This window comes from Dermacentor albipictus, chromosome 1, assembly GCF_038994185.2.
Source record: "Dermacentor albipictus isolate Rhodes 1998 colony chromosome 1, USDA_Dalb.pri_finalv2, whole genome shotgun sequence".
Classification (NCBI taxonomy): Eukaryota; Metazoa; Arthropoda; class Arachnida; order Ixodida; family Ixodidae; genus Dermacentor; species Dermacentor albipictus.
In genome coordinates this window covers 233338186-233363924 of record NC_091821.1, presented here as the reverse complement: position 1 = coordinate 233363924, position 25739 = coordinate 233338186, and positions in this window count along the sequence as shown.

Sequence of the window (25739 nt, the reverse complement as noted above, 5' to 3'; positions counted from 1 at the left end):
GAGGCCGCGTCACAGTCTCCTTGGGTCGGCACGGCGGAGGCCGGCTGCGGTCAGACCGTGAAGGGCCCTCCTGGCGCGCGGGCCCGTCGCTCAAACGGCTGCGGCGGCCGCTCCGAAATAGCGCCTTATCAAGCGCCTTATCTCGAGGAGCTCGCTTTTCCAGCTTCCCCGTTCGCCTCTCTCGCTCGCTCGCTCCCTCGGTCCGAAATGTCAGAAGAGAACGCGGTCGACCCGGCACCCGAGTATCTCGAGTGTTGACATTCGAACGGTCCCGCGTCCTCTTCTGCAGCGGCGACCTCCGCGGCGGAGCAGTTCTTTGACGGTCACGCGGCAGCGGCGGAGCCTTGAGTCAGCGCGCTCGTTCGCCAACGCTTCGATGCGGCACACGCGCGCAGGTTTCACGGCGCGGCTGCAACGCCTGAGCGATGGAAACTGGCCATTGATAATCACGCGCGCGCGTAGTACACACGCCTATGGGCGAGTCGACATTCTGAGTCATAGCCTTCTTTCTTCCGCAACGAGTCGAGCCTGCCGCGGCGTGGGCAGCCGATGGTACGTGCGGCTGCTCGCATCCTCACTGAAATGAGCCGACTTGCGCAAATATATGCGCCGTTCCTTGTCTGAAGGCACATACGTAACTTGCTAAGTCGAGTGTTTAGTTGCTGTGGAGTGCAACGCGTGCTCCTTCTTCGCCGATAAGCAATTAGCTAGACCGGAGTAGACGCTGTCGCAATACATGACGTCACATCTAAGGTAACTTCACGGGCGGCGGCGTCGCCTGCTCGTCGCTTTCTTCTTGCGTATCAATACCCGCCCACGGTAACAGATGGCCGTTTTGCTATTGATCAAGCGTGCGCAGCATTCGTTTCCAGTGTCCCTGCAATGCTTCAAATACAGGTGAACTTTGCCACAGCACCCTGACCCGCAAGTCGTACAAGGAGACAGGACAACATTACGATCATCATGCAGCGTCGCGACAAAGCGGATGCTATAGTGTGAGAGCGCGTAGTGTGCTGATGGCGGCAGAGGAACGTAAAGCACGAAACTATATATATATATATATTGTCACGTAGTGGTGACGTTGAAGAACACAGTAGCACCATTGTGAACGACAAAACTAAATTTTATTGGGCGAACCTGTGCCCACAAAACAGGCTACACTTATAGCACAACGATAGCGGCGAACACAGTCGGCGATCGTCGAAAATCTGATCAGCGGGTCAAGCGCGTCGGCTTTTATACAACAGTCATCGAATGTTCCAGGCTAATCGTTGGGACCTGCGTGCCTACCACAAAGTTCTACACCATTCATGTCACGCGATGAAATCTGATAGCACAAGGTTCGGCGACAACAGACAACCGGATAGAGCATCGATAACTTTCCAGAAACTTCGGATGCATGCAGGCGCGCGTCCCGCGCTGTGCGTTAACATTTGTTAGGTGGCGAAACCTGGTCGCCCGATAAAGATAAGTACGCGTGTCAATATATATATATATATATGTCATACACAGGGCGACATCGATCACCGGCTCTATCTGTTGATAAAGTTGATGTCATCATAATCACAATCATCATTAAATCATGCAGGATTTTTACAAGTCCCCTGTGGCAGACATCATAATTTAAACTTAAAAAGGCGGACATTACTGTCACGAGAAATCCTAATGCATAATCGAATTAGAAAAATACGAATGAACTTTTCTAATCAGCAACCTTGCGGCACATTTTTCAATTTGCAATTGTAGAGGGTGAGTTCGGAGTCAATAATCAGCTGAGTGCTACGCTTGGGTTACAACACGCGTGCGCACTTGGCCGACCGCCTTTGATGAACACCGAGCGCCGCCATCGTCGACGTCATCAGCCTGGAAAGCGATAAAGGCTTCGGAAACGCGTGCCCTGACCAGTGGGCGCGGCGGAAGCAACGTATCATGCGTCTCATGAATCCGCTGATATTTTTGGTACTGGTGAGAAAAAACCTTGTTGCTACTTGCTACTTGTTAAAGTAGCAACGACGTATGTTTCCTGCGTCTTCCACGCCCACGGTCGTTGCGTTCTGTACTTCTATGAATTTACCAGTGCTTTGTGGACTTGTTGCCATGCTGTAGGGATGTGGAAGCGAACCCAGGGCCTTCTACAGATGATATGTTAAAGACATTATAGACGACTTACAGGAGCTCAAGACGGGTGCGAGCACTACAAGCCGCCAGTTATCCGAGATGTCCGATAGGCTGACATCTATCGAAAATAAGCTGCACGAGATTTCTGCTACTGTCGTTAATTACACCAGAACAGTGAATAAGTTGCAGGTAACTGTTGATCAACTCTTTAGTAAAGTTGACGACCTCGAGAACAGAAGTGGAATGAACAATTAATACTGTATGGCCTTAAAGAGTCAAAAGGGGAGCAGCCGAGTTTTCTCGAGGATACCGCTTCTAGGGTTGTTATTGAAGGACTACTTGAGGTTTCAGACGTGAACATCGAACGGATTCACAGAATTGGTAGGCCTACTGAGAATAAGTGTCGACCGGTAATATTTAAGTAATTAGACAGCAGAGACAAGACCAGGATGCTTAAAAGCTGTTCGACGATTAAGGGCACAGACTACAGTAGTTGAGAAGACTTCTCTCCTTGAGTGCAACCACTCCGAAAAAAGCTCTGGGCGAGTACAGTAAACAGATCAAAGGGAGACAAATTGGTCTTGTCGTTTGGCAAAGTAAAAATTAACGACAAATTATTTCGATGGGATGATGCACTGAGCAAGCCGGTGCCTGCAGTGCCGACAAAATGACCAAACTGCCTCTCTAGAAACGGCACCACGGGTTCCAGTCGCGAACTGAGGCCAAATATGTCTACAGTACCCACCGATTATAACTTATTATCTGTTATGAGCATTAATTCAAGATGCAGTGTGAATAAATGTGACAGACTTGAAAGCCTTCTTTTGACATATGACTCGGATGTAGTTGCGATAACGGAAACATGGCTCAACGAAAACATGCCTGATGCTGACGTTATACCTAAGACGCACAAAATTATTCGCCGCGATCGTGGCTCTAGAGGGGGAAGTGTTGCAATCGTTTTAAAAAACGAAATCCCTTTCTCGCTTGCGCCCCACAGTACCAATGTAGAAATGGTATCGGTTTCCGTTCAGTTACGTCACTGCAACGTTCTTATCGGCGCAACTTATAGGCCACCCAGTGCTGATATCACTGTCATGAAATCGATATACGATTTTTTACCCGAACACAGCAATAATAATATTTGGGGTTTTACGTGCCAAAACCACTTCCTGATTATGAGGCACGCCGTAGTGGAGGGCTCCGGAAATTTCGACCACCTGGGGTTCTTTAACGTGCACCTAAATCTAAGCACACGGGTGTTTTCGCATTTCGCCCCCATCGAAATGCGGCCGCCGTGGCCAGGATTCGATCCCGCGACCTCGTGCTCAGCAGCCCAACACCATAGCCACTGAGCAACCACGGCGGGTAACACAGCAAGCGATTTAGGTATATCATTACGTGTGGAGACTTTAACCAGCCAAAGATAAACTGGGACCTTCTGTGTGCTGAGCCGTCGAGTACGCACACTGAATCGCTCCTGGATTTGGCCTTCTCTTTTAATCTTAGACAGATTGTACATGAGCCGACACGCGTCTAGCCAAGCTCAAGTGCACTTTTCGACCTTGTGTTTGCCTCGCCTGCCGTCGGCGAATGCGAGTTTATGTTCGAAATTCCGCCCGGCATATCGGATCACGCAAAAGTACTTTTTAGGAGCGAACTACAAAGAATTCAGACAAATGAGGAACCTAAAGAATATTTAGATTTTAATAATGTTGAGATTTTAATAATGCGATAGAATATAAAATAATCCAAACATCACTTTTTCAACGTCAAGGTCCGCAGACTCTTAACAACAGACCCGCGTAAGTTTTGGTTGCACATCACAGCAAGTAAAGCCATCATAAGCAAGATACAGATCAACGAAACCACTGTCACTGATAGCTCCGTCATTGCTTAAAACTTTCGATGCATACTTTTCCTCCGTCTTTCTGGCGGCTAATACACAGCTCGTCAGTTTCGATAGCCCATTTATTGACGTTTCAGAGCTTGATGTGAGTGAGGAGGGTGTATTCGATGCTTTCATTCATTTAGATATAAAAAAATCTGCGGGCCCGGATGATATACCAAACGCCTTCCTTTACAGATGCGCTGAATGGTGTTCAAGGTACCTTCGCGTCATATGTAACGAAAGCTTACTGAAAGGGGAGCTTCCCGTGGACTGGAAATTGGCTAAAGTAATCCCCATTCACAAATCCGGCAATAAAGTTTCTGTACCTTATACTACCCACCGGTCTCACTTTTATGTACCTCGATCAAAGTACTCGAACACTTAATTTGCAAGCATCTAAGCACCCATCTAGAAGACAGAAACTTCTTCCGGCGAGAGCCTACACGGGTTTCGACGTAGCCTATCAACTTTTACACAATTGCTTCACATGACTAATGACCTGACAACACCACTGGACAAAGGAGGGCAAGTTGATATAATTTTTTTAACTTTCCAAAAAGCCTTCGATCGTGTATCTCATGCCAACTTACTGATTATACTTAGATGTGTTCTTCGAAATAAACAGATTCTTCAATGGCTTGACTCCTATCTATCTAATAGAAGGCAATATGTTCACATAGGCGCATCAGGCTCACGACATGCACACGTCCTCTCAGGCGTTCCGCAAGGTTCAGTCCTTGGGCCACTTCTCTTCTTAATTTATTTAAACAATCTAGTACTTGATTTATCAGTGCGTTGCCGTTTATTTGCAGACGATTGTGTTGCCTACTTGAATATTCGGTCAGCTGAAGATCAACTAATATTGGATGATTACCTGAAAGCCAATGACAATTGGTGCCAGAAAATGCAGATTTCAAAGTGCGCATACATATCATTAACACGAAAGAGGACTCCGTAAGAACACATATACACCATAAACAATGTCGCAATTACGAGATTTGACAAATACAAATATCTTGGTATGATCATACATAAAACACTGAACTGGAATGCTCACATTGAATACATAGCATCAGCAGCATTATACAAAGTATGGTTACTGAGACCCCGTTTGAAACACGCTGCAAGTAACGCAAAACTTGTCGCTTACACATCATTAATAATACCGTTACTTAAATATGCTGATGTCGTTTGGGATCCGCATTCTAAGACAAATATTGTCCGAGTCGAAAGTGTACTGAGCAAAGCACTTCGTTTGATTTATAATGCCTACAACCGAAATACAACTGTTAGCGAACTCCGATTTCGATCAGGCCTTCCAACACTCGACTCACGCCGTAAATTGCATCGATTAAACATGATGTATAGCATTGTGAACAATCGGAAAAAACTGGAATTTGATAAATACACGCAGTTAAACAAATCAAGCGGCACGAGACATAAACATGAAAAGAGTATTGTAATAACACAATCGCGAACTTCGGTGTACCGCTTTTCATTTTTCCTACGAACCATGGCGGAGTGGAATTCACTGCCGCAAGAAGTAACAAATTTGGCTAGCGATGAATCATTTTTAGCTGCCCTTCCTGACCACGTGTAATCTATCAGATTTGCTACATCGATTTGCTTTGTGCCATATAAGCGGCGCACCATTTGGTCTTACTAGTCATAACCATTCTTTTTTTTTTTTTCAGTACCCTCGTTGTCCACTAGTTTGTCCCCCTTCCTTCCTTTTTTTTTTTGTAGCGTACAGTTATCGTAGAATCTTTGCTTTTCGTTACGCGCACGTGTTTTCGGATTGTTATTTGAAAGTAATCTTGTCTTTGCTCGAAAACTCTCTTGTTCTTTTGTTTATGCTTTTTTGCTCTTTTGTTCTGAAATGTACGTACCTGTGCCTAATCTAACGCTATTACTTCATTGTTAGCCACTCCTGCCCTGGCTGCCATAAGGCAGCTGGTAGTATTGTACAGATAAATAAATAAATAAATAAATAAATAAATAAATAAATAAATAAATAAATAAATAAATAAGGAGTGTCCATGCACTTGGAACACATTTTCAAGACGACATTAGTTTCGATACATTAATTCCCAAAGTATGCGACGAAATACATGGGCGTTTCAGTTGCTTTGTGCTTGAATGCATAAAATGGGGATTTGCAAAAAGAAAAAAAAAAGAAGAAAGAAAGAAAAGAAAGAAAAGAAAAAGGAAAGAACAATTGCGCATTTTTTACTGCAAGTCTCACGGCTTATATCTGGAAACCAATGCGATCCTTAGAAGTCCTTTCAAGTAGATATCCCTTTACACTCACCGGCTACAATTTGTACATTGCAATGCGTGCCGTGAAGTAATTAATTTAATAAGCTAATCATGTGTTTCTTATTAATTAGTTAATCATGTACTTCTTTTTTTTTATTGAAGTGAAATGTTAGGAGAGGTTGGCGCCTTTATGGTGGCACCGGCTACTCCTTGTCACTTGGCAAACGAAACAAATTTACGTAAAAAGGGTGAATAGTGACACAAAATATAACACTCAGTAGAACACTGTGTGGATAAAAACTATACGGTCCAACAGTACATGAGTCGCAAAGTTCTGTGCATTAGTTCAGTCCACGTACACATATATAAAGACAGTTGTTTTGAACAGCCAAAGCACACAGCACATGTAATACACTGCAAGTACAAAACAGAATCATACATATCGCGTAAAAGTTGCGATCATCACATAAACCAATTATGGACCATGAACAACATTTATGTAACTCATTTAGCGTATTTGAATATCGGGTACCTAATATTTTCCCAAAATGTTGGTGTCCTCCAAAAACTTTTTCAAAGCAAGAAGTGCTCTTTTTTGAAGGCCCGCAGTTGGCCATGGGCCAAGTATCTTTTTAAGAGTGAATGGTCTTCTGTCTAATATACACAAATTAGCTTCCAGTACCGTTCTTTGTGTAGCGTATTTCGTGCATTCGAGGAGAAGATGATGCACATCTTCGTCTGGGTGGCCACAAGAACACTGCGGACTAGAGGCACGTTTTATTCTGCACAAGAAGTGTTTCGTAAATGCAGTACCAAGACGCAGTCGGTGTACCAATGTTTCAAATTTTCTGTTGTCTCTTAGAGTTTCCGGCATTGATAAGTTTATACAAGGGTCTATAGAGTATAATTCCGAGTTTTTAGTTTGTTGGTCAAACCAGGTAGTTTTACTGAGGCGACAAGAAATCTGTCTCAGGATCAGACGGACTTCACTACGCAAGAGGGGAAGATTGGTCGTCTCTGCGTTATTGTGCGCTCGATTCGCAGCTGCGTCCGCTGCAGTATTACCGGGAATATTGCAGTGCCCAGGTATCCATTGAAATGCAATTACGTGGTTCATTGCGTTTGCTTTAGTAAGTTCTTTGAGCGTCTCATACAATAGCGAAGTGTTCAAAGAATGTTTCTTATTGCTCTGTAGTAATGTGAGGGCGGCTTGCGAATCGCTAAAGATAACCCATTTTTGCGAATGTTTTTCTGATGTTATGAAACGCAAAGCACACAGGATTGCAAATAGTTCTGCCATGGTGGAAGATGTCTCCCGGGATAATTTGAATGTTTGCTCTAGCGCTAAATGTGGAATGACGAATGCTGAAGTCGAAGAATTTTTATGACATGAACCATCTGTATAAACGTGGATGTACTGGGGATATAATGAGTAAATTTGGAAGAGTGCTAGTTGCTGTGCGGCTACTATGAACATGTCTCTCTTTGATATAATCCCGTCAACCGATAATTCTATTTTAGGGCATGTTAACATCCAGGGAGGGTAACTAACATCCACTTTGCATAATTCAAATCTTGGTAACAATGCTCTATGTTCTCGAACAACATCGTGAATTTTGCTTTTGTTTCTTTCGGTGAGCGCGAGGTTTAATGGATGCTTCTCATGTTGGGTTAAGATGCGATAAATATGTCGGCATGTTTCAACCGTTCGTATGACTGGAAATGGAGGGTGACGAGCTTCAGCAATTACTAAAGAACTCGAGGTAGCCTGCGGAACCCCAAGACACACTCGTAGCCCCCTTGCTAGTAAACGTTGAAGACGTTCCTCGGAAGTTTGCGATAATCCATGGAGAATAGGGGCCGAGTAAGCAATTTTTTGTTTTATGAGTGCATTATGAACTTGTAGTAGCGAAGAGACTGATCCTCCCCACGTTGTGCCAGCGAGTCGCCGAAGTACGTTTATTACTGCGTTGGTCTGCTTTTCAATTGCGCGGATGTGTGATGCCCATGTTAGCTGGCGGTCAAGAATAACTCCAAGAAATTTATGCTCTTTCACAAACATCAAACTTTGCCCGTTAAGCGTAAGTTGGAAATTATTCAGCTGTCGTCTAGTGAAAGGAAGTACGGCTGTCTTTGCGTATGAAAGACTCATGCCTCTTTCTTTTAAAAAGGTGTCGATACTATCAAGACCCTCTTGCAGCGTTCTTTGAATGTCTTGTATATGAGATCCAGAGGCCCATATGCAGATGTCATCTGCGTACAGAGAATACTGTAGACCAGACGGTAGTTTTTGTGGCAAGGGTGCCATGACACAGTTGAATAAAAACGGACTGAGAACGCTGCCCTGCGGAACGCCCTGCGTGATGCTGTGATAATTACTTTCTCCTTCAATTGTTTCCATAAATATTTTTCTATCTTTCAAGAAATTTGATACCCAGCGCAGCGTTCGACCGTGTAGGCCAAGCTCTAACATACCAGCAAGGACGTGTATGTGACTTACAGTGTCGAATGCTCTTTGAATGTCTAAGAATACTGCTATTGTCACATTTCCGCAACTTCGTTCATGTTCGACGCATGTGGCAATGTCTAATACTGCATCCATTGTACCTCGATTTTGTCGAAATCCGGTCATGTGGTCGGAAAACACATTTGTGTGTTCACACCACCATTGCAATCGACTGTCTATCATCTTCTCCATTAGTTTGGAAAAGCAGCTTGTGAGACTGACGGGTCGGTAGGAGTCAAGGCAAAGTGGGGTCTTTCCTGGTTTTAGCACTGGAATTACCCGAGCTAATTTCCATGAATCCGGGAGGGTCTCTTTTAACCAGATATCATTAAATATCTCCAATAGAGTCATATTTCCTACTGGACCTAGGTTCTTTAGCATCACATACGTAACACCATCTGGGCCTGCGGTTTTCTTTGTACGGCATGACGAAAGAGCAATTTTCAATTCATTTAAACTAAACTCACAGTCAAGTTGAGGATGTTGTGACATAAAGCATGCACGAACCTTCTGGTCTGCTAGTGTTGTTGAACTTGCGAATTGTAGGCAAGTATATGAAATTCCCGGTCTGGATATAAGTTGACAGAATTCGTCAGCAACAAATGTTTCCGGAGTGCTTCGAGCTACGCTAAGGGCTCGGAAGGGATGGCTCTGGGTAACTGGACCACTAAAAGATCGCACAACGGACCATATTCTGGGAACTGGAGTAAACGGAGACAACGACGTGCAGTATTCTCGCCATCTTCTCGTTCCTAATTTTTGTAAGCGTCTGCGCGAATTTGACTGAATTTTCTGTGCCATCTTGTAGTCATCTAGTTTTCCACTGCGGCGGTAAGCCCGTTCTGCGCGTCTTCGAATTGCCCTTAGGCATTCATATTCCCCGTCGACTGCAGCGTATTCATTCGGAACAATGACTTGCTTTGTGCAGACCTTGTACGACTCACACAATATATTTGCAAAACTTTGAAAGTTCGGGTTTTCACCCAATGAGTTACTTAACTGGTGCCGAAAACTTTGCCAATTAGTATATTTTGAGTAGCGCCGGGTCCCCTCACTCCGTATGAGGCGATGTTTTACCAGGATCGGAAAATGATCACTGCCGTGCGTTTCTATGTCTGTTGACCATTCAACGCCATCAAGAAGGTCTTGTGAGCAGAGTGTGACATCTATACAGCTTGAGTAACGAAACCCCCGCAAGAACGTTGGAGAGCTGTCATTTAACACGATAAGATTACTTTTTTCTGCGGCAGACTCTATGATGCTTCCACGGGAATCGTTATATTCACTACCCCATATGACGTTATGTGCGTTGAAGTCTCCACAAACCATCACATGTGAGTTCGCGATACCAAACACGTTCACCAAGCTGTCTACTGATATTTTGCTAGAACATTGCAGATAAAGACTAATCACTGTGACGCTTGTATTTCTAAAAGATATCTTGCATGCTACGAACTCCGGTATATTTATATCGCTCGACTGTATTAAATAGGACGGTAGGTCTTTTCTCACGCATAACATCGCTCTGCTACTTCCAGCAATGCGCGATGATTTATATATAACATAGTTCGAAAGACGAAAGTCATCTCGTACGCCTGCCTCCTGTATACATAATACAGGAAAGTTATGTTGAGCTAGTAGTTTGCGGAAATCAGCTGACTTATTTCGAAGGCTATTAGCATTCCACTGAAATATGAAAACATTGTTATAGCGATTATTCATTGTAGGCCTGCAGTGGAGCTGTTGGTGGTTGTGGAAGCACCAACGATTCCATAGAAAGCAGTGCTTTTACCTCTGGAAGGTTGTTTGCGTGTGGAATGGCGCTGAGGATTGCACGCAGAGCTGCGAATAGCATGGGCAGGATCATCTGTGCCACGGGTAAAGACGCGTAATCACCAAACGACGCTGAAGCTCCATGTGGGCTCGAAGCAGGTCGCTGAAGAGCGGACTGAGATGGTCGCTGGGGTGACAGGTGTGGTTGAGACGAATGTTGAGGTAGTTGTTCAGATGTTAGGTGAGGTTGCCGTGTCACTGGCAGAGGGCGTTGTTTAGAAGGTCGGCGAAGGTCACTCGAAGCCTGGGCAAGATGAGTAGTGTTCTCTGGTGGTGGATCGTGTCGCTCGCTGTCAGAGCGTTGTCGACCTGAGTGCTTTAGAGCTGCAGAATAGTTCATGTTGACCACTTGTTCTTGTTCTCTGTTGGCGGTTGGAGGCGCGCATCTTACAGCATCAAGGTTGGGTGGTGGCGCATTACGAGGAGGTAGCCTTCCGTATTTCAACTCATGTCTGCGCAACCTTGAGGCAGCTCTGCTCTGAGGGCACCCGGAGAAGGAAGCTGTATGGTTTCCGCCACAGTTGGCACACTTTGGCTGACACACAGACTTGCACTCTGAATGGTCGTGGTCTTCGGAGCATATCTTGCAGCGACGTGGACTGCGACAGTTCTTCGATAAATGTCCAAATCTCTGGCAGTTGTAGCATCTCAGAGCAGGGCCGTGATATTCTTCTACGGGATGACTCGTGAAACCTAAATGCACTCGTTGCGGCATTGGTTTGTCTTCTCTGAAATGGAGAATGACCGTTCTCAGAGGGCGTGATTCTACCGCTCCGTCTTCTTGGCGATTGTAGCGTGCCTGACGACGGGCAGATGTCACGCCAAAATCCTTCAGGAAGTCAACCAGTTGTTCTTCTGTATACTCAACTGGCACATGGCGTATCTTGCCAACATTCTTGGTATAAGATGCCGGAATGAATGGTTTGACTCCCAAACCAGCCACTTGGCTCATCGACAGCAGATGTCTTGCAGATGAGACTGAAGTAACGTTGACAGAAAAACTTCCATCTCTATTCACGCGGAATGACTGTACTTTTTCCTTTGCTGCGATGACAATTTCCGACGCAGCGCGGTTTGGATTCACTTGCCAGAAGTTGCGTCCTTCCTGTGAGGGTCGAAAAACAACTGGAATTCCCTCAGGCCGCTTCTTTTTATATGTTACCAAGGAGAACGGCGTTTCATCGCAGTCTATGTCTTCATCATCACTTAGCTCATAGGTAGATGTCTTGTCGTCGTCAACCCGTGGTTTCTTGGCTTCACTTTCGCCTGTCTCAGCCATATTCACTGAAGGTGCGCTTGAAGGTAGGGCAGCGTTGAAAACTAGCGTCGCCGGCTTGATGACATTGGGCGCGTGTTGAGGCACTTCGGAGTACGACGCCGATTCTGCGGCACTCATGCGCCTAGGAACGCGCTGTCGGACATATGGCTCGTGCCGGTGTTCTTTGCTGCCCACCGTCGTGGCAGGCGTAGATGCGCTGCGGAGCGCAGCCAAACCACGCGATATTGTGCCTGATTTTTAGCACACAGGAATCCCACGGGATGTGTGTTCTCCCTGGACAACAGTGAAGTCTCAACACAGCACTGATTCTTCGAAGAAAACAGAAAATAATATCTCACCGAAGAAGCAGCGGCCGCTCGGAGGGACTTCTTCTTCTTCTTCTATTTCTTGTGCGAGTAATGTCCGCCCCTCCGAGTAATGCAGCTAAAGGACTATATTTCAGCTTTCTGGCATAGGCAATTCTGAAAAATTCCGAATGGTCTAAAGAAGAAAACCACGCCGTATATAGCACGTGGACAGGAGCTTGCTTGCAATGCGGCTCATCCCAGCCTTGTGGTTTCGTTGTTGCCTTTCGAATGGCCCAGTGAATATTGTGGCACGAAACACACTCGACACGCCAACGCTTCTGCATGGGTTCTCTTATTTCGAAATGATTCCGTTCATTCTCCATGCCTTTTGTTCTCTCCCATTGGCTGGCGCGATGCCGCGTTCCCGTTCTCGCACGGATTGGCCAATCGGGGGTGCCGATGATCAGAAATGTATGCAAACAGACAAAGAATCCTTTCAATTACGGGCTTCGCGGTCTGCGTATAAGCACGGCTTTATAAGTAAGTTTTGCCGTAAATACATCGAAGAATCCTTGATCCGATATACAGTGTTTAACGGCGCAAGGGCCAATAAATTGAAGAATCCTGCATGATACATTTCCTGTATAGGCATGATGCGCTCTTAACACATTAAATAATGCAGGTAAAAGACGCACTTTCATACCTAAATGCTTGAATAATCCTAAAAAAGAATGGCAATTTCTTAACGACTATACATGAGTTTACCGTCAATCTACTAATGACATTGATGAAATATGTTGCAGAAACGAAATGCTTCGCTGAACCTTCCCGTAACTTATTATTCAGTAACTTATTATCCGTAACAGTTATTCAGTAACTACTTCTACGAAACGTATATCACTAACCACATAACTTCACATTATCCTATGAGTCGTTGCAATCAGTCTTTTTATTTCCCTTAACCGCTCAAGCCTCTGCCGTGAAATCAAATGTGAAGAGCACTAGCTCTGGTTTAGGTGGCCTTTCACCTTTTCATTTAAAGCACATTGATCCGCTTATTCCTGAGATTCCTAGCCATGTAATGAATATCATGTTTAAATACGATACTTTGCCAAATTTACTTTAACATCGTAAGGTAATTCTCGCACATAATAAGGGTGACAAATTCCAGGTCTTCAATGGCCGTCCCATCTGCATTCTATCTTCGATCAGTAAAGATGTAGAGAATTTGTGCTTCAAACGTAGTATAAATAGCTACCTGAATAAATTTAACTTATTTAAGCCTTGTCAATCTGGTTTTCACGTAAGTAGTTCGACTAACTTAGCTTTGATAACATAAACTGGATACATTAGACATTCAGTTGATCTTGGTAACTTTTCTGCTTCGGTTTTCTTAGACTTCGATTACTATAGATTACTAGGCGACACTACAAACAAAAAATTTTGTTTGTCAAACTAGAAATTATTGGTATAACCAGTCCTGCACCACCTTTGTTAAAAAGTTACCTCCTTAATCGTGAACTGAAAGTTTGTCAAGGAGGTGCGCATTATGAAAGCAGAATTATTAACCAAGGAGTGTCACAAAGTTCTACATTAGTTCCCTTATTGTTCTGAATTTACATTAATGATCTGCCCGACTGTCGTAACTTTTCGCAGTGTGTCCTACATGCAGATGATACAACTATTTGCTTGTCTGATAAATCTTTACCATTGCTAAATGCAAAACTAAATAATGATTTAACAGGGATAGTTGTGCTTACTTAATAGGTACTGAAGGGCAACTTGGTGATCTATAGTTTTGATGAGGCAGCGCACTAAGAAAAAGACGTTCACACAAATAAGAGATGAGGACATACGCGGGCACTGATGCATGTATGTCCTCATCTTTCACGTTTGTGTGAACGTCTTCTTCTACGTTGCTTCACCAAAATCGTTGTGTGGTGTAATTATAATTGTTTGCTCATGAAAAACCCAACGAAAGCTAAATTCATGATTTTTAGATCTCGAAGAGTATTACCTTGTAATTCTGAAATAACCCTTGCTAGTCATCTCATCCCTGCCTCTCGCTATATTTTATTCCGCGGTATTAAATTGGATCCCCACCTCAGGTTTTCTCACCACATTGCGTTCATTAGGCAAAAAATAGCATTTAGCAACTGAGCGTTGATCAAATCCCGTGCATTCCTTTTTTTTAAAGATGCATTATTAATGGTGTCCTGCATGTATTTCAATTTCTCGATTACTAAGGCTCTGCTCGCGGTAATATTGACGCCTTATGGATGCTCGAGCTCTAATCTATCAACAAAACCTTAAAGGTCAACACTGGACTTCAGTCAACCCAGTGAACAGGCTGGCTTCAGGAAGGGATACTCTACCGTGGATCACGTCCATCTCATCAATCAGGTAATCGAGAAATACGCAGAGTACAACCAGCGACTCTATATGGCTTTCATATATTACGAAAAGGCATTTGATTCAGTAGATGAGATACCAGCAGTCGTAGAGGCATTACGTAATCAAGGAGTACAGACCACTTACGTATATATCTTGGAAAATATCTACAGAGATTTCACAGCTACCTTAATTCTCCTCAAGAAAAATAGAAAGATACCTATAAAGAAAGGGCTCAGACAAGGGACACAATCTCTCCAATGCGTGCTTGTAAGTATATATTCAAGCTATTATACTGGGAATACTTAATAGTAAGGATCAACGGCGAATATCTCAGCAACCTTCGGTTCGCAGTTGATATTGTCCTGTTCAGCAACACTAGAGCCGAGCTACAACAAATGATTGAGGACCTTAACAGAGAGAGTGTAAGCGTGGGGCTTAAGATAAATAGGCAGAAGACAAAGATGATGCTCAATTGCCTGGCAAGGGAACTAGAGTTCAGGATTGCCAGTCAGCCTCCTGAGTCTGTGAAGGAGTACGTTTACATAAGTCAGTTACTCACAGGAGACCCTGATCATGAGAAGGAAATTTACAGAATAATAAAAATGGGTTGGAGCGCACACAGCAGACATTGTCAGATCCTGACTGGAAGCTTACCATTATCATTAAAAGAAAGGTATAGAATCAGTGCATTCTACCGGTGCTAACATATGGGGCAGAAATTGGAGACTGACAAAGAAACTATAGAACACAAGTTAAGGACCACGAAAAGAGCGATGGAACGATAAATGTTAGGCGTAACGTTAAAAGACGGGAAGAGAGCGATGTGGACCAGAGAGCAAACGAGGATAGTCGATACTCTAACTGACATTAAGAGAAAAAAAAATGGAGCTGGGCAGGTCATATAATGTGCCTGTTAGATAACCGTTGGACCATTAGGGTTACAGAATGGGTACCAAGAGAAGGGAAGCGCAATCGAGGACGGCAGAAGACTAGGTGGGGTGATGAAATTAAAATATTCGCAGGCGCTAGCTGGAATCTGTTGGCGCAGGACAGGGGTAATTGGAGATCTCTGGGAGAGGCCTTCGTCTAGCTCTCAGTGGACATAAAATAGATTGATGATGATGATGATTATTATGATACGAGTCGTTATACTTCGCACTTGTACTCTTTGCTTACGTAAGAAACCATTATTCGCGTGTGATTTTTTTAGACGTCGTTTGCCCCGCTTTGCGATTGATCGAGTCAGCATTATACATTATCGTGTGCAGGAAAAGCTCTTCTCTTGCATCTGTCGATTTTATCGCAATATAGTATAGCAGATAAATAGAGAAAACGGCCAATTCGCCTCAGCAGCGCTCAACGGTTCCCAAGCAACTGTATATCATTCTCTGTATAACGCACAATCGTGAGAAATGATCCGGCTGCAATTGGCTCTTCCGCACATTGGGTTAACGTTGGCTAGCTTATCGACGCCAGCGTGCAGCCTCGCAGTCTTCATCGTTGACGTACATATGCTGTTATACAGTAGGAAAAAAAAAAACGCTGACTTCTTGTTAAAGGAAAGTTAAAGCGTGTTTATAAGACCTATTTTTTGCCGCCGTGACCATGAACGACTGCGAAGCTGCCTCTCGAGATATTATTCCCGCGTGAATCAGCTGAACAAGTTCCATGGTTTCCTACGTCTACTCGGCAGTGTGCCAGCTCCAACAGGCGATAAGTTTAACAACGCACACTGCTGTGCCTAGTTGGTTCGTACTTTTTAGAAATATACATCGCGCAGGCATGCATAGACGAGGCTACACGTCCTGTCTACTTTGTTGTCGCTTTATGTCTCCTTGTGCGGTTTATGTGTCTCAGCTTGGTTGAGTTCTTTCTGGTGAACATTATTATATAGTAAAGGTAGATTGTACTTATGCTGGCTGTATCAGCAAAACTTCAGCGGCCTGCGTATACAAACTGTCTTGCGATGCATAAAATACAATGTATGTACAGTCTATACAACACGGCACCTTGCGAAAATTCCAATTTCTTCTATAGCACAGCCATGCGACGTGCAATTATTTCACAGCGTTGCGTTGCTCGAACAGGCCCGCGCAGGCTGTTCATACCGCTTGATTCCGGACCGCGTGCCTAAGCTGAGAAGGAAAACAAAACGTTTTGCGGCATCTGTGGTCTGCAGACTTTTGCGCGTGACTGCGCATATTTAGAACGGCTGTTCATGTGCCCAATTTAAATGACGAAGACCAACTACCGTATATACTCGTGTATAAGCCGCCCCCGTGTATAGTCCCTGCCCCCCACTTTCGAACGCAAAATATTGAAGAAAGAAGAACGCGCCAGAAACTCGCCTAGTACCACAGAGTGGTACAAGATGGCGCCAGTTAGCTTTTTTTTCCCCACTCACCGCACACCATTATTCTCATTGTTGCGCGTCGAACAAACAGACCGAGTGAAGGCTCGGCTGGCCGACTGCCGAACGGACTTGGGCGTGATTCCTGGCGGCTTGACAAGCGTGCTGCAACCGCTCGATGTTTGCGTAAACCGGCCATTCAAAACGTAATTTCGGCGGTGCTACACCGAGTGGGTGGCCGCGGGCAACCACGAAACAACTCCGACAGGGCGACTGAAGCGAGCGTCTCTTCAGCAAGTGTGCGGTTGGATTCTGGACGCGTGGCGTTAGAGTCACGGCGATATCAAACGCCATGGACGGCACAGCGGACGGCCAGCTTTGGGAGCGCGTCGATGAGGCGAGCTCGTCCGACAGCGGTGAGAGTGCCGACGAGCTGAGCTCGTGAGTGATTAGCTTGAAAGCGGCGATAAATAGGGAAATAAAATGTTGATATCTGTCATCAGTTTTTTAGTTACCTGACACAGTAGTCACGTGCGTGACACAGTAGACACTATAGTGCGTTAATGTGTAGCTATAGGGCTGATTCGTGTATAACCCGCACCTGAGAACATTTTACGAAAAAAAGTGCGGATTATACACTTGTATATACGGTAACAGACACTGCGAATGGGCACGCACTGCTTAGAGCTGTGCTGATGTGCTGAGAAGCGGCACACGGACCAGCAGGGCGATTGGTATACAGTGCCAAATTAAAGGGCCACCGAAGAGTTAAGCTGTCTTTTTTTTTTTTTTTTTGTCGTCGTGTATGTGCGAAATGCACCTAAGCTACATTCTCAATGTGCACTTTTGGGGCAGGGCCTTACCTTTTGGGACACCGCTTTACCGCGCACTATATATATATATATATATATATATATATATATATATATATATATATATATATATATATATATATATGTTCAGCTTGTGATAGGAAAGCACTTGCCTACACTTTTTGTTCTGTGCATTTTGTATTTCAATGATGCCTTCTACCCTCCATTTTTTTTCAAGTTTTCCTGCTGGTTGATGTAGATTGGTTTTGTTGTGTGTATTATTACGTATGAATGTACTACTGCTATTCTTTAATAGGCTCCAATCATTATGTGCTGTTCTTCTATATAATGTTTTAGTAGTGTTCATTGATGTGACTTGTTGCTCACCCCTGTAAAAATCCCATGGGGGATTGACAGTATTCTATATATATATATATATATATATATATGTACAGACCGGCGAGAAAAGGCGCCAGAACGAACGCTGATTGCTCATTTCTTTAATTATGCTTTTGTAAATATTTCCAACAAATACAATAGGTCACTGCCTTCTCCATAAAGTCAAGCTGTTGTATGAATAACGGTTGAAAGGTTAAGCGAATCCAAGCTTACAGCTATTAAACAGTTCGTTAACGAACCGTCAGGGAATTAAGTCATGTGCAAATTAAAAAAAAGAAACACACAAAAGTTAAATATAGCACTTTCCGCATGGTATGATATAAAGACGGAAGAAGACAGTCCTTCAGCCTACACTATAGCCAACGTTAATGCTAGTTGTCCGTGACATCATCGATTTGGACAGCGTCTGCTCGGGAAAAACCGTTTGTCGATAAAGGATTACATTACAGGGGGCAGAGACCCCGTAAGGCTTTTCCGCTTTTAGTCTTTGCCTCCCGCAGGGAAATTTTGTGTTCTTCCTGCAAATAAACATGCTTGTATTGTACTGTGTTACATTCTAGGGGAACCAAAAACTCAACCTAGCGAGTTTTGAGGCCTTGCTCGGCCCAGAAAAAGCCAGAACACGCGAAAATACTTTGTAATTCAATCATATTTGCCGGCAGGTTAGTTGGTGATGCATTCTTCGTAGCAGTGTTATATCACATATATAAACGTAGGAAAAACCAAGAAGGAACAGGACAGAGCACTCTGTCCTGTCCTGGGGACCTCTGGGGTCGTTGCCCTCCGCCGAATTACATCTGCCACCTCAGCACACTGTCAAAGCCACATTCTTTTTTAGCATGGAATTTTCTAGAGGATGGCGGATCGGGCAATTAAGTTAGAATGAGCTCATTTTGTTCACCACGCAGGAAAACTTGGACAAAATAAATGAAACTAAATTCTCTGTTTCTACATGCCAGAACCACGATCTCATTATGAGGCACTCCGTAAAGGAGGTCTCCGGATTAATTTTGACCACCCACGGCCTCGCGACTGAGCTACCGCGTCGATTTAATGCACTGTTCTGTCAACCGGTCAGCAGTCAAGATAAGCAAGACATGTTTAGTATTGATCGGAAAATAATTATGCGGATCCCGCGCACTGTGTTAATCGACGTAAGCGAAGCTTTCTGTGCTGTTCGCTGCGATTGACGGCGATTAGCGGTGATGTTGACGACGAATGTTTCATTCCTTCAGCGTTTAGCCAATACGAGAGTGGTGAGTTGATAGTAAACGTTACCTTGCATGCACCACTGATGTTTGTCTGCGTAGTACAAAGAACGCAGAGCGAGATGTGTTTGCTTGAGGCATTGTTGTGGCGCCATTGTTCATAACCTCCGAGAATGTTAGCATTGTCGTTGCTCATACGGCACGCAGTATCGTGGCAGAATTATTTATTTGAATTATGGGGCTGTATGTGCGAAAGCCACAATCAGATTATGAGGCACGCCATAGTGGTCGACTACGGATTAATTTTGACCCCCGGAGGCTACTTAACGAGAAATTAAATATAAGCACACGAGCGATTTTGTATTTCGCCTCCGTTGAAATGCGGCTACCGCGGTCGGTTTCAAGGGGATCCGCGCAACAGGCATGGGTAGGGTTACTAGGGAGATAGAGAAGTTTTGAGGAAGAAAAATCATGAGCCATTCCACTCTGTGAAGGTGGTTGACCAACGAAGCTGTTTAGCACACGACATGGAGGTGACACATAATTTTGAACAAAAATGCGAACTCGTTTACTTTCTTTATGGGTGGTCATCGTGAGGAAAAGTACACAAACTCATTTATTGTATTGATCGGTGGTCATTATTTCACTCGCAAATGCAATCACATTCTTCGATAACGACAAATTGATACACGTACGCCGCTGGGTGGTCGGTTGGGCCTTATCGATGTGGCATCGCAACAACCTGCAACATGGAACGCGTAAGCCGTTCCTTTTTCGGTACCGACGCATCCACATAAAAATCGCCTATAACGACAACAGGGGTAGTGTCATCGCAGCTGATTCACGCAAAGTGGGTCGCCATGAAAGTTACGGGACTAGTCATTGCATGTTTTGCTTGCTTACGGGGGTATGAGCCATTGCTCACGGGGGCATGAGCCATTACTCACACGGGTATGAGTTTTCGACATGCTGTTCTGTATGTTGTATGCATGATTAGAAAAAATGTATGCACTGATCGATTTACTTCGCTGAGTGCTTGTAGCCTCTGCCTTACGGAGCTTTGAGCCATTGCATTTTTTGCTTGCTTATGGGAGCATGAATGCTTACGGGGGTATGAGTCATTGATGATGATAGTTTTCGTTCACGGAGAACAAAAATGAATGGAACCGTAGCCACATACAGCTTCGCTGAAAGAAGAAAAGGTTAAGGAAATGTGCACAAAAATGTAAGAATTAAAAATCATGTATAGCATACCTGATTAACTCAAGCAGGCTATGTGTCTACTTGTTACCGTCCCGTTTCAAAAGGGATGCCAGTAAATCATCATCATCACAATCACCATAATCATCGTCATAAAGCGAGCTCATATTGCAGGCGCAGGGTAATTTGTACGTACAAAAGCAAGAACATGACATGATATTAAAACAAATCCAATCAATATGGTCAACAATACCCAACGAACAATGCTATGGCGGAAAAAACATAAAAGAAGGAGACTTGAAGACCGCAAACACGTTCTGATGTCTTTGTAAATTTGGAGCTTCTTGTTCACAGCAAAATAATGGAATTTCCCTTCTTCTTTTTCTTCTTCTTCTTTCTTTCTTTCTTTCTTTCTTGTTTTTTTCCTGTCTTGGCATTTTTTTTTTATCGTTGACTTGTCGCGAAAGAATTTGCGCACAAATTCGCGGGCTGCATGAACTCCGCGAAATTATTCATAACAGGAACGACAGATCTGAACCAAATCGCTTTACAAATGACCATCTCTTGCAGCAAGCAAAGAAAACATTGTTAAGCACAGGCATGTTCCAGCGCGTAATAAAAAAAAAACAGAGGTGCAGAAACAAAAGAACGACCTCTCTGCACCTCTTATTTTTTTTACGCGCTGCAACATGTCCTTGTCGAAATTCCAACTAGCCCAATTTTCTGCTTTTAAAACATTGTTCAGTTTTTCAAACTTGTGTGATGCGAGAGACGATTACCGTGATGTGAGACAATCCTGAAGATACTCATGCCAAAAGCGCTGTGGTCGGAGTCAGAGCTTTCCAGCGGATCAGAAACGCACTGGCCCTTACTAAGAATGTGACTAAGAAAGTACGCGCAAAGGTTGCGGCATTAGTGCGTGCAATGTGACCTTTTATTTTTACTTTCAAACTGCTTGAACCATTTCGTAACTGTTTCCATGTCTTTTAATTTGTTTCATTTTAATGTTACTTGTAAGGTAAGTGTCAATACATAAATGTTCGCTTGCTGCTGACAGCCATACGTCCCATATGCATTGGGACCCATTATATATATATATATATATATATATATATATATATATATATATATATATATATATATATATATATATATGGATACACATCCGCATTATCTTCGTGACGTTAACCTCTTCAGCTTGTGAATAGCTTTCATGCTGCATTTCACGAATGCTGACAAGGGTCTTCTACATGGACATCATACCTGTAAACGCGCCTCGAAAGCTTTCAACGAGTACCTGCTTACTCAACAGATTTCGTCAAAGCTGACTTCTCCACAATTAGAGTATTTGTGGGGAGAAGCCTACTTCAGATTTTTCGTTCGTATTGTGGGCAATAGGCGGCACATAATAAGTGTTAATATCTGTAACTATGGCAAGATGGCATTACGGCATTATGGCATTACTATGGCAAGATGTCGTTATTAGTAAGGAAGTGGGTAAGTAACTGAACAGTTTTCAGGCGAAGCTGCAACTGGGCAATATCGGTTCTAAGACCGGCGCTGAAAGACTTGCAGCGTTAGGACAGTGGGTACCACCATGCACCTGAGTGCGTAATAACTGTGCATCTCGCTCGCCGCACGCTAGAAAGTTATGACGATAGTTGTGCTAAATGGCGTAGTATTCACGTGACCAATAACGCGCGGAAGGAGCAACGAACACGACCTCACGTGATAACATGAATACTTATTGCCTATAGCCGCTCCAGTTACAAGTTGCTAAAATGAACAGATAGGATTTTGCAAACGAAGAGCTACGAAGGCGCATTTGGAACCATAAAATTCACAAACTTTGCACGCACTTAGTTGCAATCTTGTCTAGTGGCAACTATGATGTTTCGCGAGATCAGTGCCACAAGAAGGTGCCAGTCATGCTGGAAATGTATGTTTGCAAAGCAGTGACAGGCGGAGAAAATGAGGCAACGCAAGCGACTCCAGGCAAAACGCCGAACGTTCAGATGACTCGGGTGTCTTAAACGAGACTGCAGTGGTTGAACAACTACATCTGAGGGACGGTCAAACTCGTGAGCATTGCTGCAAAGGTTCGAGAGACAACACTACTATACAGCTGCGTAATGAGAGACGAGATCGAGCTCCATGAGGCAAATAGCTAACGGCGATCGACTCAAGTCGGGAAGGGTAACGAGGAAGGGCTATTAAGAGGCAGCAGATCGAGGAAGATTTCAACATCAAAGAAGTGAGTTTAAATGTGGGAGAATGGTAAAAGTAGAAAAAAAAGATATTTATTAAAAAAAACAGTGACTCTATTTGAAAATCGGATGTGCCTGACCGAAGAACAACTCCAGCACACTGAAAATGTTAGCAACTATTTTTTAAGTTACTTTAAAAAAAAAACATGTTCACTGCAGGTAAAAAATAAAGAGCTTTCAAGATTTTTTTTTGAAATTGAAATAACAAAAATCTGGTAGGATCTATCAGGGGATGCAGCCGCAGTCTCAGTACGGTACGTGAAACGTCTTGTGCGTGCTGCAGACGGCACGTGAGCACCAGGGTACAGAAGCGACGTAACCGAATGCACAAGTTACCTTTATTCAAGCATTAGAAAGCTCACATGCCTAACTTATGCTGCAGCTAGTGGGGTCTTACCGTCTAATTTTAAAATCGTTCTCGCTCCCTAATCGTAGTAGGCCCGCTTGTTTTACAGAGTGTGCTTGCTTGGACACTAGGGACAAAGAAGTGAACACCCTGCTGGTGGCGCCCGAGACTGACCCTGCGCCGCGAGAGCCCGCGGCACTCGTGGTATAGGTTGGGGCTCCTGAATGCGCCTGCTTAGATCTCCTGCGCCCCCCGCTCCCTGTGGAGACAGACACGTTCCGCCGTGGCCAAAGGGGTTCGACACCCCTTTGTCTTGCTGCCCGAGTCTCTTCACGCTATTTCCGGACCCTACGTGTCGAAAGAAGGGGTGCATACAACCGAGCAAGCGTGAACTATCTGCAACAATTTGCACACTTGTAGGCTTTATAACTCCTGATGGGCACCAGAATTAGGTCGATAAATTTTACTTACTGCCGTATAGTGAGATCCCTCAAACGCAGATGGGCAAACGTGCTGTCGAAGTACGCCTCCCTGAACGCCGCGCGCGAGGCTAAATTTAGCTCCGATTGCGTCACGCGTGGCGCGACGACGGCGCCATCTGCGCGCGCGACACATGCATGATCGAGTAATGGCTTCTTTCACCTACGCAACGCTGCCAAAGTAAAGTGTGTGACATTTGTTCGCGCATTAGAAAGCTTGCATGCTTAACTTATGACACAGCTAGTGGAGGTCCTAACGTGTAACCTCGCACTCGTGCTAGGTCCCTATACTCGTAGTTGGCCCGCCGTGGTCAAAGGTGGCGCGGGCAAATTGGCATACCTCTCTCTTGCTGCCCGAGTCTCTGCATGCCATTTGTGAACCGTACGTGTCGAACGAGGGAGCGCCATAGCCGAGCAACCATAACATTTCTGAAATAAATTGCACACTTGTAAGCATAACTCCTGATAAACACAGGTTTGAGTTTGATTAATTATACCTGCTACGACTGAGTCCACTCCATCAAACGCAACCACTCCCACTCGCATCGACAAAACGTATATGTCGAGCTATTCCTCTCTGAAAGCCGAGTGAGGGCTAACTGTAGCTACGATTGCGTCATGCATGATGGGACAACAGTGCCATCTGTGCAGGTGCCACAAGCATGACCGAGTAATGGCTTCCTTCCTCTGCACAACTATATCAAAGTAAGCTGCGTGAGTAGTATGACTGCAAATATATAGCCGATAATGCTATAGCATGTTTTCATTGCATGCGGTTTTAGCAAGCGACCCCCTCTGACAAATTTTAAAGACGATTCACGTCACAAAAATAACTTCATGCGTTTTATCATATGTAGGGCTTTTGTAACCGAAAGTGCTTTCTTTTTCATTTTGTTGCACCTAGTTACCTTTTGTACGTGATATTTTCGTTTACGTATGTTCCCTCAAGTATTATGCATTAACTGTGGAAGTGCGTGTGATGTATTTCTTTATTTCTTTTTTTTTTGCCATTTTGTACCCAGGACAGATGCGGGCCGCCATTGATAATGTAGATATTCTGCTAAAGTGTAAGTGAAGCCTTGTCAAACTTTGTAAGCATTTACTTACTACGCCATCCACTCGTCCAAGTAGAAAAAAAAAAAACCCTGACTGATTGACTCAGTGACTCTAAAATGATGACGGCCACTCCTATAATAATAATAATAATAATAATAATAATAATAATAATAATAATAATAATAATAATAATAATAATAATAATAATAATAATAATAATAATAATAATAATAATAAAGGCGCTGAGGTTAGGCAAATACATATATGACATAATACACGCATGCAGAGACATAACAGTCAAAACTGGGCTTCATCACACAAAGCGCTCAAAGGCGTGTATAATACATATATCATACAAAAAAGTGCACATCAACACAAATGGTGGGAGCAGGTTTCACTTAAGTAACTGTAACCAGCGCGGCACCTAGTACACGTTTAGTGTGTCTGTGTCTTCAAAGAAATGTTTAAGTGCGTTCAATGCTTTTCGCTGTGTTGTTTTCGGTGGCCAGCGCCATCATAAAGTAGACGTAAGATTGAATTTCTAGATTACTTAAACGGGCCATGCGTTTTGTAGTTATCGTCAACACTGATATTTAGTGGCAGTCATCTTTTTTTTCCCTCTAGAGAATAGTCAACCGCAAACAAATAATTATAGAAGTACTCAAAGTTGGGCGAGTTGGTATGCACTATTCATTACGATACTGCAGTGCCCACACGCCAAACAACCTTTCTGTTACCTTTGCCTTGTGTCCTTGTTTGGCGTGTTCGCGAACTGCAGTATGATAATGAATGCACAGAAAGAATTACTATAAGAAAGCAGCCCGTTTCCTGGGGCCTGTGTACGGTCGGAAGCGGCTCGTATGGCGGGACGGGCAACGACATAATTACACCTAGCGACAAGTTCCGGAAAAGAACGATGATTTTAGTCATCGTGAACGTGTTGGCCGTACATATGCAAATAACAGCGGTCCGAAGTGCTATACGTCATGTAACAGCACCACACGGCACAGACTATATAAGGACGAGCGAAACGCCGCATATTGCCGCTGATGATC